The sequence below is a fragment of the Muntiacus reevesi genome, chromosome 3, assembly GCF_963930625.1.
Source record: "Muntiacus reevesi chromosome 3, mMunRee1.1, whole genome shotgun sequence".
NCBI lineage: Eukaryota > Metazoa > Chordata > Mammalia > Artiodactyla > Cervidae > Muntiacus > Muntiacus reevesi.
In genome coordinates, this window is record NC_089251.1 from 45,587,870 (window position 1) to 45,605,546 (window position 17,677).

The following is a 17,677-nucleotide window of genomic DNA, read 5'->3' on the forward strand; positions in this document are numbered from 1 at the left end:
AGAAGCCTCAGAAGATCCCTCAGGCTGTGGGGATGGTGGTCATAGTGGCCTGGCTCCAGGACAGAGAAAGAAGCAGCACATACCATCTATAGAGCCTCTGGACCATACTGTGAGGCAAAACACATCCTGAACCTAGCTGTCTGTGAACTGTCTCCTGAAAATTAATGTATCTACAAATACTCCCTGTGTTAGAGGACAAAGGTAGTCTAATGTTCAGCTAATTGATGTCATATGGAGGTGACATTGGGCTTCCCAGGTCACACTAGTTGTAAAGAACCCACCTGCCAGTGCAGGAGACTAGAGGCACAGTTTTGATCCCTGGGTTGGGAAGATCACCTGGAGAAGGGCATGGCAACCCACTCTATATTATGAAGAAAAGTAATCTATTCAAATAAAATTTACCAATAAAAGATTTTCAGTAAAAGAATTATAAAAGAGTGTTCTCTGTGAAGAAGAAAAATCATATAAGAAAATATCGAGGCATAAGAAATGTAGGAAAACAATAGAATGGGAAAGACTAGAGATCTCTTCAAGAGAATTAGAGATACCAAGGGAACATTTCATGCAAAGATGGGTACAATAAAGTACAGAAATGGCATGAACCAAACAGAAGCCGAGGATATTAAGAAGAGGTGGCAAGAATACACAGAAGAACTGTAGAAAAATGATCTTCATGACACAGATAATCATGATGGTGTGATCACTCACCTAGAACCAGGCATCCTGGAATGTGATATCAGGTGTGCCTTAGGAAGCGTCAGTTTGAACAAAGCTAGTGGAGATGATGGAATTCTAGTTGAGATATTTCAAATCCTAAAAGATGATGCTGTGAAACTTCTGCACTCAATATGCCAGCAGATTTGAAAAGCTCAGCAGTGGCCACAAGACTGGAAAAGGTCAGTTTTCATTCCAATACCAAAGAAAGGCAATGCCAAAGAATGCTCAAACTACCACACATTTGAGCCACCAGGGAAGTCCATTTTTTTTTGATAGCAGAGTATTTATATACAATATTATCCCTCTATAGATAAGGAAAAATGAACTGTGATCTTTTCATGTGTATGTATTATATAACAGTGAAAATGAATTACCTATATATGTCAAAATGAATGAACTGTACAAATATACTCATGCATAAAAGTTGGAGAATAATGCATATATTTCAAGTTTATGTACATGTATATTATATTATGTGCATCAATATTATACACGGTTTAAGGAAATAAATATTCTACAAATATATGCATGTATACATATATATATTTTATATGATTACCTTCAGAGAAAGGAAAATTGGATGCAGTCGAAAATGTTGACAAGGAGATTCCAATAGAAAGTACAACGCTTTATGCATGTATTTTATGCATGCGATGGTTTTCTTTATTCTTTCTATGTATCAGATATAATTTATAATGAATGTTAATCAATAGGAAGAACAATCAGACCAGTGTGTAAATGTCTGCTTATGTCAAGAATTTGAAGAAATAGCTGTTTGTATTGAATAATATGATTATGTGATAGCTAAGCAATCTGGCTAGTATTCCAAGTATTTTAGTATAATAAAATTTATTTAAATTTAAAGTTCATGTGAACATAATTTAAAATAATATAGTAATATATTATTCACAGTCATTTACATTTTTTGTGAATGTGCAGTACAAAAATAAAGATGTACAACTTTCTGAAGACCATAATTTAATTGGTCTATAAACAGACTTCATTCTTTTTCACAAATTATTCTCCTCTTTTCTTAAACTACCCATTGATTTTTTTTCATCTTCTAGTGTTCTCTTGTTCCTTTGACTAACATACAATGAATTTTCTGTCATTTCTGTATCATTTACGCATTACCTCTTTATCAGCCTCACTGCACTCTTTGACACATTTGCATTAATAATGTTGACTGTGATAAAGGACGGAGTATCCATCACTTTTTCAAGAATTTATGCTAACTTGGGTTAAGAATTTATTTTATATCATAAAGCACTTCATCAGATGACACTCACAATACCCTGACATGCTTTTTTAAAAACTAAACTTCACACTGTACATTTCCATTTACTAGCATTGTAAAAGTTAACGTAGTGCAGTAGAAAAGGCACAGTATCACACATGAAGTGTTCTTGTTGAGTTGTTGTTGAGTTGAATTATACCTTCTAGTTTTAACGTAGCTTACAAGAAAAAGCACAGAATGAAGGTCAAGTTAAACCTCACCACAGGGACGCAATCAACCAAATTCAGCATGTGGAACAGTCTATAGGACACATAGTCTGTCTTCTCCAATGACAGGTATCATAAAATATCAAAAGCAGAGTCTCTGAAAACCCCTTGGGAGATATAATATTCAAATGCAATGGGCAGCTATGTTTGGTTTAGTTTAAAACAAATGAAATGTTAGGGGAAAAAAAAACAACTTGAGGTAATCGAGAAAAAGAGACTATGGATTTAGTATTAGATATCATGGAGTCTTTTTGGTTTACTTTATTAAAAGCATAATATTATGGTAGTTGTTTAAAATATTGCTATGCTATCTGCTTATACTAAAATACATGCACGTTTTGGAATTGTTTTATGCTTTTAGTAAAAGTGGCTCTGATTCTTTCAGCTAATATTATCATTCAGAAATTTAATTATATCATTTCATGTTTCAAAATAATATTTTGGATTCCCTTAGGTTTCAGTAGAGTGCTATAACCACTGAAGACAATGAAAAATATTTAAACAAGTAAATGAGTAAAACAATCTTGACTATAGGTAAATAAAGTATTTGCTTTCTAAGCAGTACACACTATACATATAGTAATAATATCAATCTATAATATACAGCAAAATATGATACACAATATAAGTAACAATATCTTAAAATACCTATGCTAATATGCATATGCATATATTACAATATGTATGTGTATGTATATACATATATATGCATGTATTTATCCTTAGCTGCCTATTCTTCATATCAGAAATTCTTTTTATAAGAAACATGGCTTATCTAAAAATGTATTCTGTACACAAAATAGGTAAGGGAAAATTAGACAAAACCTATAAAAACTAAGCACTGTCATTAGACTAACAGGAAATTTTTTTTTAATTAAGTTCTTTTTAAAAAAATTATTTATTTATTTACTTTACAATATTGTATTGATTTTGCTATACATTGACAGGAATCTGTCATGGGTGTACATGTGTTCCCCATTCTGACTCCCTCCCTCCTCCCTCCCATCCCATCCCTCTGGGTCATCCCAGTGCACCAGCCCCGAGCACCCTGTATCATGTACTGAACCTGGACTAGGGATTCGTTTCACATATGATAATTTACATGTTTCAGTGCCATTCTCCCACATCATCCCACCCTCACCCTCTCCCACAGAGTCCAAAAGACTGTTCTATACATCTGTGTCTCTTTTGCTGTCTCGCATACAGGGTTATCGTTACTATCTTTCAAAATTCCATATATATGCATTAGTATTCTGTACTGGTGTTTTTCTTTCTGGCTTACTTCACTCTGTATAATAGGCTCCAGTTTCATCCACCTCATTAGAACTGATTCAAATGTATTCTTTTTAATGGCTGAGTAATATTCCATTGTGTATATGTACCACAGCTTTCTTATCCATTTGTCTGCTGATGGACATCTCGGTTGCTTCCACACTTCCTGACTACTATAAATAGCTTTTATTTTAGTATATATTATAATAAACAATATTTCTAAATATTACAGTACTATGCTCAAACAACATATTAGCCTTTGAAAATATTGAGGCAAAGATATATAAAATCTAATTTGTTCTGGTCATTTGCTATTGTCTTGCAGCCAAAGGCCTCCTTTAGAGCCTCCTTTTTATGTGATTCTGCAAAATATACTTCCAACATTTCCTAAGTCTGTTGGCATTCTATTAGATGATGTTAATTGCAGAAATGAAGTAGAGATCATGGTACATATAAACGGATTTCTTTCCTGCTTTTTAGTAGTTACTATCTATTAATATACTATTCCAGTGGCAGATGACCACTGACTCCAGGCTGAAGCTTCCTTCAGCCCTTAAAACCATGTCTTCCTGGCATTTAGTATACCAAGTACTGCAGGCAGCCTTGCACTGGCTATGTGGTCTAAGTACCAGTAAGGCTTTTCCTCAGACGCCCAACCATCTTTTCAGTATTGCTCCCCATGCCTGCCCTGCTACTCCAATTAAATCTCTTCACTAGTGGATATCCAGAGGATGAGATGGTTGGATGGCACCACCGACTCAATGGACATGGGTTTGGGTGGACTCCGGAAGTTGGTGATGGATAGGGAGGCCTGGCGTGCTGCAGTTCATGGGGTTGCAAAGAGTCAGATATGACTGAGTGATTGAACTGAGTGGACATCCATGATGCTACTCCTTCAGTTCAGTTCAGTTCAGTCACTCAGTCATATCCAATTGTTTGTGACCACATGGACTGTAGCACACCAGGCTTCCCTGTACATCAACAACTCCCAGAACTTGCTCAAACTCATCTCCATTGAGTCAGTGAAGCCATCCAAACATCTGATCCTTTAAGGTCCCCTTCTCCTCTTGCCTTTAATCTTTCCCAGCATCAGGGTCTTTTCCAAATCAGTTCTTTGCATCAGGAGGCCAAAGTATTGGAGTTTCAGCTTCAACATCAGTCCTTCCAGTGAATATTCAGACTGATTTCCTTTAGGATTGACTGGTTTGATAGTCTTGCTATCCAACGGATTCTCAAGAATCTTCTTCAACACCACAGTTCAAAAACATCAGTTCTTCAGCACTTAGCTTTATTTCTGGTCCAACTCTCACATCCATTGGAGAAGGAAATGGCAACCCACTCCAGTAATCTTGCCTGCAGAATTCCATGGACAGAGGAGCCTGGCAGGCTTCAGCCCATGTGGTGGCAAGAAGTCAGGCATGACTGAACAGCAAACACTCACTCACAATTACTGGAAAAACCATAGTTTTAACTAAATGGACCTTTGTCAGCAAAGCTATGACTCACATTTTTAATATGCTGTCAAGTTTTGTCTTAGCTTTTCTTCCAAGGAGCAAGAGTCTTTTAATTTCAAGGCTGCACTCACCATCTGCAGTGATTTTGGAGCCCAAGAAAATAAAGTCTCTTACTGTTTCCATTGTTTTCCCATCTATTTGCCATGAAGTAATTGGACCAGGCATCACCGACTCGATGAACATGAATTTGAGCAGGCTCCGGGACTTGGTGATAAACAGGGAAGCCTGGCCTGCTGCAGTCCCAAAGAGTCAGACGCGACTGAATGACTGAACTGAACTGAATTTGACTGGATGGCATGATCTTTGTTCTTTGAATGTTGAGTTTTAAGTCAGCTTTTTCACTCTCCTCTTTCACTTTCATCAAGAAGTTCTTTAGTTAATCTTCTATCTGCCATAAGGGTGGTGTCATCTGTGTATCTGAGGTTATTGATATTTCTCCTAGCAATGTTGATTCCAGCATGTGCTTCATCCAGACTGGCATTTTGCATGATGTACTCTGCATATAAATTGAATAAACAGGGTGATAATATACAGCCCTCATGAACTCCTTTCCCGATTTGGAACCAGTCTGTTGCTCCATGTCCGGTTCTAACTATTGCTTCTTGACCTGCATACAGATTTCATAGGAGGCAGGTAAGGTGGCCTGGTATTTCCATCACTTTAAAAATTTTCCACAGTTTGTTGTGATTTACATAGTCAAAGGCTTTGGCATAGTCAATAAAGTAGAAGTAGATGTTTTCTGGAACTCTCTGGCTTTTTCAATGATATAAAAGATGTTAGCATTTGATCTCTGGTTCCTCTGCCTTTTCTAAATCCAGCTTGAACATCTGGAAGTTCTCAGTTCATGGACTATTGAAGACTAGCTTGGAGAACTTCGAGCATTACTTTGCTAGCGTATGAGATGAGTGCAACTGTGAAGTAGTTTGAGCATTCTTTGGCATTGCCTTTCTTAGGGATTGGAATGAGAACTGACCTTTTCCAGTTCTTTGGCCACTGCTGAGTTTTCCATTTTTGTTGTCATATTGAGTGCAGCACTTTCACAGCAACATCTTTTAGGATTGAAATAACTCAACTGGAATTCCATCATCTCCATTAGCTTTGATCGTAGTGATGCTTCCTAAGGCCCACTTGACTACACATTCCAGGATGGCTGGCTCTAGGTGAGTGATCACACCATCGTGGTCATCTGGATCTTGAAGATCTTTTTGTATGGTTCTTCTGTATATTCATGCCACCTCTTCTTAATATCTTCTGGTTCTGTTAGGGCCATACCACTTCTGCCCTTTATTGTGCCCATCTTTGCATGAAATATTCCCTTGGAATCTCTAATTTTCTTGAAGAGATGTCTAGTCTTTCCCATTCTATTATTTTCCTCTATTTCTTTGCATTGATCACTTAGAAATACTTTCTTATCTCTTGTTGCTATTCTTGGAACTCTCCCTTCAGATGGATATATTTTTTCCTTTTTTCCTTTGCCTTTTGCTTCTCTTCTTTTCTCAGCTATTTTTAACACCTTCTTCAACATTTTGCCTTTTTGCACTTCTTCTTCTTGGGGATGGTTTTGATCACTGCCTCCTGTACAAAGTTGCAAACCTTCATCCACAGTTTTTCAGGCACATTATCTGTCAGATCTAATCCCTTGAATCAATTTGTCACTTCCACTGTATAATCATAAGGGATTTGATTAGGTCCTACCTGAATGGTCTAGTGGTTTTCCCTACTTTCTTTAATTTAAGTCTGAATTTGAAATAAGGAATTCTTGATCTGAGCCACAGTCAGCTTCAGGTCTTGTTTTTGCTCACTGTATGGAGCTTCTCAATTTCTCGCTGCAAAGAATACAATCAATCTGATTTTGGTATTGACCATCTAGTGATGTCTATGTGTAGGGTTGTCTCTTATGTTGTTGGAAGAGGATATTTGCTATGACCAGTGCATTCTCTTGGCAAAACTCTGTCAGCCCATGCCCTGTTTCATTTTGTACTCCAAGGCCAAACTTGCCTGTTACTCCAGGTATCTCTTGACTTCCTACTTTTGCATTCTAGGCCCTATGATAAAAAGGACATCTGTTTTTGGAGTTCATTCTAGAGGGTCTTGTAGGTCTTCATGGAACCATTCAACTTCAGCTTCTTTGGCGTTAGTGATTGGGGCATAGACTTGGATTACTGTGATATTGCATGGCTTATCTTGGAATCAAACAGAGATCATTCTTTTGTTTTTGAGATTACACCCAAATACTGCATTTCAGCTCTTTTGTTGACTATGAGGGCTATTCTATTCCTTCTTAGGGATTCTTTCCCACAGTAGTAGATATAATGGTCATCTGAATTAAATTCACTCATTCTGGTCCATTTTAGGTCACTGATTCCTAAAATGTCGATGTTCACTCTTGCCATCTTGTTTTACTATTTCCATTTACCTTGTTCATGGATCGAGCATTCCAGGTTCTTATCAATATTGTTCTTTATAGCATCCGGCTCTACTTCCATCACCAGTCACAGCCACAACTGGACTTCTTTTTTGGCTTTAGCTCAGCCTCTTCATTCTTTCTGGAGCTATTTCTCTACTCATCTCCAGTAGTATACCTGTTATGTACTGACCTGGGGAGTTCATCTTTCAGTGTCATATTTTTGCCTTATACTACTGTTCATGAAGTTCTCAAGACAAGAATAGTGAAGTGGTTTGCCATTCTCCTCTCCAGTGGACCACGTTTTGTCAGAACTCTCCACCAAGACCCATCTGTTTTGGTTGGCCCTACAATGGCATAGCTCATAGTTTAATTGAGTTAGACAATGCTGTGATCCAAGTGATCAGTTTGGTTAGTTTTCTGTAATTGTGTTTCCTTTCTGCCGTCTGATGGATAAGAATAGGAGCCTTGAGGAAGCTTCCAGATGGGAGGGACTGCCTATGGAGGAATCTGGGTCTTGCTCTGATGGGTAGAGCCATGCTCAGTAAATCTTTAACCCAATTTTCTGTTGATTCTTGGAGTCGTGGTCCCTCCATGCACTTTGGCCTCAGGCCAAACTATAGCAGAGGTAATGGCAGTAATGGCAACCTCCTTCACAAGGACTTGCCAAGACTGTTGTGTTCAGTTGCCCTGATCCCACAGTAGGCCACTGTCAACCCATGCCTGCACTGCAGGCTTCTGGACACTCACAGGGACGTCTGGCTCAGTCTCTTGTGGGGTCACTGGTCCTTTCTCCTGGGTCCTGTTGCACACAAGATTTTGTTTGTGCCCTCCAAGAGTCTGTCTTTCCCCAATCCTGTGGAAGTTCTGTAATCAAATCCCACTGGCCTTCAAAGTCAAATTCCCTGGGGGTTCTCAATCCCTTTGCAGATCCCCAGGTTGGGAAATCTGTTGTGGGCCCTAGAACTTTAACAACAGTGGGAGAACTTCTTTGGTATAATTGTTGCTGCTCCTAGATTTGGTTGACTCCATATATTTTGACTTTTTTTCACCAGCTCTAGAGGTGAATGCTGCTTTTGGAAGTTATGAATTTCTAGGTAACTTCAGAGTTCTTTTCTGATCTTTCAAATTTCCAAAATCAAGGTAAACAGATTTCCTTTGTTTGAAGTATACAATGTTTTTCTGAAACATATTCTAAGATGGGGATCTTAGTACATATTTATAACTTCTATAATTTCAAATTATTATTTAAATGAACAAAGAAAGGTAATACTTGACAATGGTGTTGGCAAATAATGTTAGTTCTAAATCAAAATTTGGGAGTAATATTTTGGATTTAGGAAAAAGAGTGGGAGAAGGGCTAAAAATAATGTGAAACTCTGGAGTTATTGGGCTTAATCAAGAAATTCTGAATGCAGAAGGAATACCTTCCAGTGAAATTTCCATAATATTACATAATGCTGTGCTGGGCTGTGTTAAATCATTTCAATTGAAAAGACTGATGCTGAAGCTCTATTACTTTGGCCACTTTATGTGAAGGATGGACTTATTGAAAAAGACCCTGATGCTGAGGAAGATTGAAGGCAAAATATAGAAGTCAGTGGCAGCAGATGAGACGGTTAGATAAATCACTGACTCAATGGACATAAATCTGAGCAAACTCTGGGAGATAGTGGAAGACATAGGAGCCTGGCATGCTGCACTCCATGAGGTCACAAAAAGTCAGAGGCTACTGAACAACAGCAACATTGTTTATGGCTGCTTTTGTACTATAAAGTTACTATTTAGCCCTTTATTGAAAAAAATTGGCAACGTGGTTTACAGTATATCCACAAGTAAAATGTGGTGCTATATACATTGGACAAAGTTTATTCCGCAAATTAATTCCAAATATTAGACCTGGTGAAGAGTTTACACAGATAAGACATTGAAAGTTTCATCCACCACAGATTTCATTTGAGGGCTGCAACAGGCTGAACATGAAAGGTGAAGTACAGTGCCGTAAGTTGTCTCTAATGATGGATATCATGACATCTGAAAAGTTAAGATATCACAAAAATGATATTAATAATAGTTAACAATAAATCGGGTTAAATCACAGAAATAAAATAATCATTTTGTCCTCCAAGGCTAGCACAAATTGAAAAACGTTTGCACAGACAACTGAAGGTTTAAACTGGCAAACTGAATCTAAACTTTTTCTATCTCTCATGTCATGGAAGATATAAACAACTGAATGCATCTGTAAGAGAATTCTCGATAGTGTAAAAAATAGCATACATCTATTAGAATAAGAAATCATTTTTTCTCACTGGGCATATGAATTGGATTCAGCAGTTTAAAAAAAGGGGGTCAGTCTTTGAATTCTATATTAATATCCATTTACAAATGAATTTATAGTGTGAAAGATTTAAACTTTGTGGTATCTGTAATTGTCCTTCAACATAATTCATAAGAGGATAATGTGTAACAGAATAGGCAGCTAGGACAAGACAATACACTTAGTGAGGGAAACTGATTCAGGTGGAAATGTTACCCAAATTAAAAATACAGTGGAGACAGTAAATAGCAGATCATAAATTGCAGGAAACTTGATTATTAATTAATAAAAGGAATTCTGAAATTTAGGTAAAAATAAAGATAAATAAGAGAAAGAGTGAAGATAATTAGATATACCTCTATGTATTAACTGTCCCTGGAATTCCAGACTCAAGGATTTACTGCTTATTTGACAATTTCACTTGAATATCTAATAAGGATCTCAGATTTAACAATATCAAAACAAAATTCTTCATTTGTATCACCCAAATCACCTCTGCCTCCCTGGTCCAGGTCAATATCTTCATTCATTTGAACTGATATGAAAGGCTCCTTACAATCATCCCTGCTTCCACTTTTGTCCTTCAATACATTCTCCACATGGCAATCAGAGTGATCTTTTAAAAATGTAAATCAGATGTACCACTGTCCTTCCAAAATCCTTAATTAGTTCCTTCTGCAAAAATAAACTGTAGGAATTTGAAGGCAGTGGTGTGGTAGATTTTAATTTCATGAGTACCCCCTTAAAACATGTGGGCAAGGATAGCAAAACTTCAAACCCACACACAATATCTAAAACAAAGCTAAATGTTAACATATTCCTACAAACCTCAAAATATAATCAGGTGGTGAAAAACTGCTAACAGCTAAAGAGCCAGATCCATCAGCATTTGCACAGAAGGAAGTAGAGTATCAAACAAAACTGAAAAGAGCACAAGAAGTCCTCACTGGAAAGCATGGTGAAGCCAATTTGATGATGGCAGCTGAGAATGAAATGAGTTTAACCCAGTCCAATTAGGAGGTGAGTGAAGAGGAGGTGAGTGAAGGATTCAAGTAGCCATTTTACCCTTCAGATAAGCAGAACATCACATAAGAGATGTAAACAAACATGTATAAAGCTGTTAAAAAGAGCAAAGATGACTCAAAACAGGTGAGCACAAAGAAAGTAAGGGAAATCTGAAAAATTTCAACTTTTTGAGTTGAAAAATAACTAAAATATAAAGCAAAATGTATGTTTTAACGATAGGATCAATAAACAGTAATATGGATGTTAAGAAATTATCCACAGTGCAGCAGAAGTCTCTAAAGAGATTAAAATAGAATATGTCCGATTTTTCTAGAAATAGAGGACAGAGAACATGAGGGAGATATAAATGTGAAGTGATATGACTTCACATTTTCATAACTGAATAAAGATAGGAATAATTAGATGCAGGCATCCTATACACACACAAAAGAGATGACATAAAGAAAGTGAACTCCACATCTAATCAAACTCGAGTAAATCTCCTGAACACTAAAACAATGGGTAAAATTGATCAGTGGGAAACAACTAAGCACTTATAAAGAAACCACAACTGTATCAACTCTTAAAATACTAGGGAAAAATAGTGGCAACTTAGAATTTATACTCAGCTAAACTATCATGTTAAAACCAATAAAATAATCAAATCAAATAAAAATAGCATCTTCAGACAAATCCAAATCTACCAACCTAGTTTTGCTGAACTATTAATATCTCCTGTATTGCCTATGGAAAATAACATTGAATCCAATAAGGATGGAACTTTAAACTGATACAAACATAAATTGCTATTATATATTAAAAAAAAATTTTAAGGTTTACATCATTTGCACCAGAAATTTCTTACTTATAAGTTTTATTCTAATAATTTTGTCATTGATATATGCAAATGTTTGCCTATAAGAAAATTTTATTTTCCTAATATTAAAATCAGAAATATTTTTTACATCCAATAAAAAGGAACTTGCAAAATATTAAAATGTTATACCATTTTTAATCATGTTTTTACAGAGAGACATCTGTCTAAAGGCCTGAATATGTATCAAAGTTGTATTATTTTCAAATGAAGTCTATACTACTTTATAAAGTTTGAATATAATTTTATTGAAATATTACTAGAGACATATCCTTCAAAATATTAAAATTATTTTTGTCAATGGAATTTCAAATTGCATTTTTGTGCCTGCCTGTATCTTAAAATTAATTCTACAATTAACATTTGCTTTTATACTCAGAAGAAATATTATAAAAATAAGTGCTATCTTTGTGTATAAATATAGCTTCAGTTTTTGAAACTGTGAACACATAGAACTTGAAGAAGGCATGTAAGAACATGAACTAGCTGTTTTTATTAGCTTGTGAGTGAAGGAAGTGTTAAGAGAGTTTTTCTGCATTGGACCATGACCTTTAATCTCACATGTTTAAGTATAAAAATGTGTGAGGAGGAGGAGAAAAACTGAGAAGAATAGGCTACCCAGGGAAATTGAAGCTGTTTATAAGGCAACTGTGTATATTCTAACTAAGCTCAAGATATGATAACTTATCCAGAGGTCTGCAATGTAAGCATATAAATACTGACTTTTAGTAAATGCTATATTTGATGATTGATACTGTTTATTTCTATTCATTTAAGTTTTCCTTGCAAGTAGAACTTGTAATAATTTTTTATTGAATGACCAAGAAAGAAATTAAGCTACGAGTTTCAACTGAGATTATAAATGGATTCAAAAGTACCAAAAATATGTGATATCTTATAATTTTTACTTAAAATGAGTCCATATATGAATATAATTTTAGGCATAGATATTATATTGAAAAGTCATCTGTTCAGTTCAGTCGCTCAGTCCTGTGTAACTGCGACCCCATGAATCGCAGCATGCCAGGCCTCCCTGTCCATTACAAACTCCTGGAGTTTACTCAAACTCATGCCCATCGAGTCGGTGATGACATCCAGCCATCTCATCCTATGTTGTCCCCTTCTCCTCCTGCCCCCATTCGTCCCAGCATCAGGGTCTTTTCCAGTGAGTCAACTCTTCACATGAGGTGGCCAAAGTACTGGAGTTTCAGCTTCAGTATCAGTCCTTCCAATGAACACCGAGGACTTACTTCCTTCAGAATGGACTGGTTGGATCTCCTTGCAGTCCAAGGGACTCTGAAGAGTCTTCTCCAACACCACAGTTCAAAAGCATCAATTTTTCGGCGCTCAGCTTTCTTCACAGTCCAACTCTCACATCCATACATGACCACTGGAAAAATCACAGCCTTGACCAGATGGACCTTTGTTGGCAAAGTAATGTCTCTGCTTTTTAATATGCTATTTAGGTTGGTCATAACTTTCCTTCCAAGGAGTAAGTGTCTTTTAATTTCATGGCTGCTGTCACCATCTAGTTGCACCTAAAAGATATTTTCCCTTTTATATAACTTTTCCAATTGGTAAATCTGCAGTTTTTCAGTGTTACACAAAATATTGTAATGATTTTTAAGTACAATGGTCAGGAATCTCTGATATGTTTAAACAGGCAGGGTATGTATGACATACACTCATCTCCCCCTGCAAACAGCATCAAAATTGCAACTAGCTATTGAACAACCATCCACAGGAGGATGCTGAAACTCAAAAAAAAAAAAAAAAAAAAAAAAAAAAAGATGTACCACATCCAAAGATAAAGAAGAAGCTTCAGCAAGATGGTAGGAAGAGTGCAATCATGACAAACTCAAATCTCATTTTCTCCAGGTGGGTGAAGCGCAAACTGGAGAACAATAATATAAAAGAAGTGTTCCCACTGTTGTGAGGGATCTGAACCCCACATCAGTCTTCTCAGCCTTGGAGTCCGGCAAAAGGGGAAGGAATTCCCAGAGAATCTGACTTTGAAGGCCAGCAGGATTTGATTGCATGACTTCCACAGGACTGAGGGAAACAGAGATTCCAGTCTTGAAGAGCACAAACAAAATTCTATGTGTACCAAGACTCAGAGGAAAGGAGCAATGACCCCATAGGAAACTGAACCAAAACTACCTGCTCGTGTTGGAGGATCTTCTGTGGAGGTGTGGGGCAGTTGAGACTCACCACAGGGGCTCACCATAGGGGCAGGGGCACTGGCAACAACAATATGGAAAGATCCCCTTTGGCATAAGCCATCTTGGGGTTCACCATTAACCCTACCAGGCTTCCCTGGTGGCTCAGAGGATAAAGCGTCTGTCTGCAATGCAGGAGGCGTGGGTTTGATCCCTGGGTTGGGAATATCCCCTAGAGGAGGAAATGGCAACCCACTTCAGTATTCTTGCCTGGAAAAGCCCATGGACAGAGAAGCACGGTGAGCTACAGTCCATGGGATTTCAAAGAGTCGGACACATATGAGCCATTTCACTTTCACTTTTCTGAGCCTGTAGACCCCAGGGCTGAGTTATCTCAGGCCAAACAACTGAAAATGAGAGAGCACAGTCACACCCATCAGCAGATAATTGGATTAAAGCTTCACTGAGCAAGTCCCTGCCCACCGGAGGAAGAGCCGTATTTTCCCACAACCAATCCTCATTTGGAAGCTTACACAAGCCTCTTAGCCTCCTCCATCAGAAGCAGACAAAATAAGAAAGAACTACAGTCCCACAGTGACTAAAACAAAAGCCATATTACAAAAAGCTAATCAGGATGAAAAAGTAGAAAGTTATGTTCCAGAGAATAGCAAGAAGAGATAAGAAAGCCTTTCTCAGTGATCAATGCAAAGAAATAGACGAAAACAATGGAATGGGAAAGACTAGAGATCCCTTCAAGAAAATCAGAGATACCAAGGTAATATTTCATGCAACGATGGGCACAATAAAGGACAGAAATGGTATGGACCTAACAGAAGCAGAAGCTATTAAGAAGAGGTGACAGGAATACATAGAAGAACTATACAAAATAGATTTTCACGACACAGATAATCATGATGGTGTGATCATGCACCAAGAGCCAGACATCCTGGAATGTGTAGTCGAGTGGGCCTAAGGAAACATCACTATGAACAAAGCTAGTGGAGGTGATGGAATTTCAGGAGAGGTATTTCAAATTCTTAAAAATGATGCTGTGACAGTGCTGCACTCAATATGACAGCAAACTTGGAAAACTCAGCAGTGGCCACAGGACTGGAAAAGATCAGTTTTCATTCCAATCTCAAAGAAAGGCAATCCCAAAGAAGGTTCAAACTACCACACAATTGTACTCATCTCACACTCTAGGAAAAGTAATGCTCAAAGTTCTCCAAGCTAGTCTTCAATAGTCCACGAACTAAGAATTTCTGGATATTCAATCTGGTTTAAGAAAAGGCAGAGGAACTAGAGATCAAACTTACAACATCCATTGGATCATCGAGAAAGCAAGAGATTTCCAGAAAAAACATCTACTTCGGCTTTATTGACTATGCCAGAGCCTTTGACTGTATGGATCACAACAAACTGTGGAAAATTCTTCAAGAGATGGGAATACCAAACTTCCTGACCTATTTCTTGAGAAATCTGTATGCAGGTCAGGAAGCAACAGTTAGAACTGGACATGGAACAACTGACTGGATCCAAATAGGAAAAGGAGTATATCAAGGCTGTATATTGTCACCCTACTTATTTAACTGATATGTAGAATGCATCATGAGAAATGCTGGATTGGATGAAGCACAAGCTGGAATTAAGATTTCTGGGAGAAATATGAATAACCTCAGATAGGTAGATGACACCACCCTGATGGTAGAAAGCAAGGAAGAACTAAAGAACCTCTTGATGAAAGTGAAACAGGAGAGTGAAAAAGTTGGCTTAAAACTAACATTCAGAAAATTGAGATCATGGAATCTGGTCCTATCACTTCATGGCAAATTAATGGGGAAACAGTGGAAACAGTCGCTAACTTTATTTTTTTGGTCTCCAAAATCACTGCAGATGATGGCTGCAGCCATGAAATTAAAAGGCGCTTGCTCCTTGGAAGAAAAGTTATGACCAACCTAGACATCATGTTAAGAAGCAGAGATATTGCCAACAAAGGTCCATCTAGTCAAAGTTATGGTTGTTCCAGTAGTCATGTATGGATGTGAGAGTTGGACTATAAAGAAAGCTGAGGGCCAAAGAATTGATGCTTTTGAACTGTGGTGTTGGAGAAGACTCTAGAGAGTCCCTTGGACAGCAAGTAGATCCAACCTGTCCATCCTAAAGGAAATTAGCCCTGAATATTCATTGTAAGGACTTATGCTGAAGCTGAAACTCTAATACATTGGCCATTTGATTGGAAGAACTTACTCACTTGAAAAGACCCTGATTCTGGGAAAGACTGAGGCTGGGAGAAGAAGGGGATGACAGAGGATGAGATGGTTAGACGGCATCACCGACTCATTGGACATGAGTTTTAGTAAACTCCAGGAGTTGGTGATGGACAGGGAGGCCTGGCGTGCTGTGGTCCATGGCGTCACAAAGAGTCGGACATGACTTAGTGACTGAACTGAACTGAACTGAACTATGTTCCAGATATAATCCCAGAAAAAGAACTAAATGAAGGAACCAGATAAAATCCCAGAAAGTCAACTAAATGAAGTGGAGACAGGTAAAATACCAGAAAAATAATTCAGAATAATGATAATGAAGATGATCCAGGATCTCAGGAAAACAATGGGGAAGATGCAAAAAATGTCTACCAATGATACAGAAGAACTAAATAACAAACAAACAGAGAATAATAAATTAGAAGGAATCAACAGCAGAATAACTGAGAGAGAATGGATTAATGAACTGGAGGACAGAATGGTGGAAATGAAATCGTCATAGAAGAGAATATAGAAAAAAGAATGAGATAGCCTAAGACCCCTCTGAAACAAAATTAAATGCACCAACATTTGCATTATAGGGATTCCAGAAGGAGAAGAAAGAGAAAGGACCTGAAAAAAATATCTGAAGGGATAACAGCTAAAAACTTTCCTATGTGGGAAAGGAAATTGTCAACCAAGTCCAGGAAGCACAAAGAATCCCAGGCAGGATAAACCCAAGGAGGAACACGTGGAGATACATAGTAATGAAACTGGAAAAATTAAAGACAAAGATAAAATATTAAAAACAGCAAGGGGAAAGTGACAACATCCAAGGGAACTCCCATTAGGCTAACAGCTAATTTCTCGAGAGAAGCTCTACAAGCCAGAAAAGAATGGTATGATATATTTAAAGTGATGAAAAAGAAGAACCTACTATCAAGAAAAGTGTACCCAGCAAGATTCTCATTCAGATTTGATGGAGAGATTAAAAGCTTTCCCGACAAGCAAAAGTTAAGAGAAATTAGCACCACCAAACAAGTTTTACAACAAATACTAAAGGAACTTTATGCAGGAAACACTAGAAAAGGGAAAGACCAACAGAAAATACACCTAAAACAATTAATAAATCAGTAATAGAATCAAGTGTACCAAGCAAAAGACATAGACCTATTGTGCATGTATGCACTCCCACTTACCACATCACTCTGCTTGACCTCCAAAATTGTAAGTAATTATTTTATATTGTTAGATAATCATGTTCCCATTATGACTCACAATTGTAATTAGCTTTTATTTTTTATCTGGCTATTGATTGTGAAAGCTGATAAACATAATTTACTATTGTGATTATGTAACTAATACTCACTTAGAACAATTTTGTTATTATTGGGCAACAGAAAAATAATAGAAAGTATATTCCAAGTAATGAAAAGGAAGAACTTAAAACCAAGAATACCTTACCAAGCAAGACACTCAATCAGATCTGATGGAGAAATAAAAACCTTTAAGGACAAGCAGAATTAAGAGAATTCAGCACCACTAAATCACAGAACTGAAGTGACTTATCATGCACACAGGCAAACCAGTTTTACAACATATACTAAAGGAATTTCTCTAGGCAAGAAACACAAAAGAAGGAAAAGATCTCCAAAAATAAATC

The 17,677-nt window shown here is 37.2% G+C and overlaps 1 protein-coding gene across 1 annotated transcript in view; it reads right to left on the minus strand.

Moving 5' to 3' along the window:
- The window catches only part of LRRTM4 (leucine rich repeat transmembrane neuronal 4), a 905,361-nt gene that overhangs the window by 376,424 nt on the left and 511,260 nt on the right, over nt 1-17,677 (minus strand). The gene's annotated exons all lie outside the window — the stretch shown is intronic.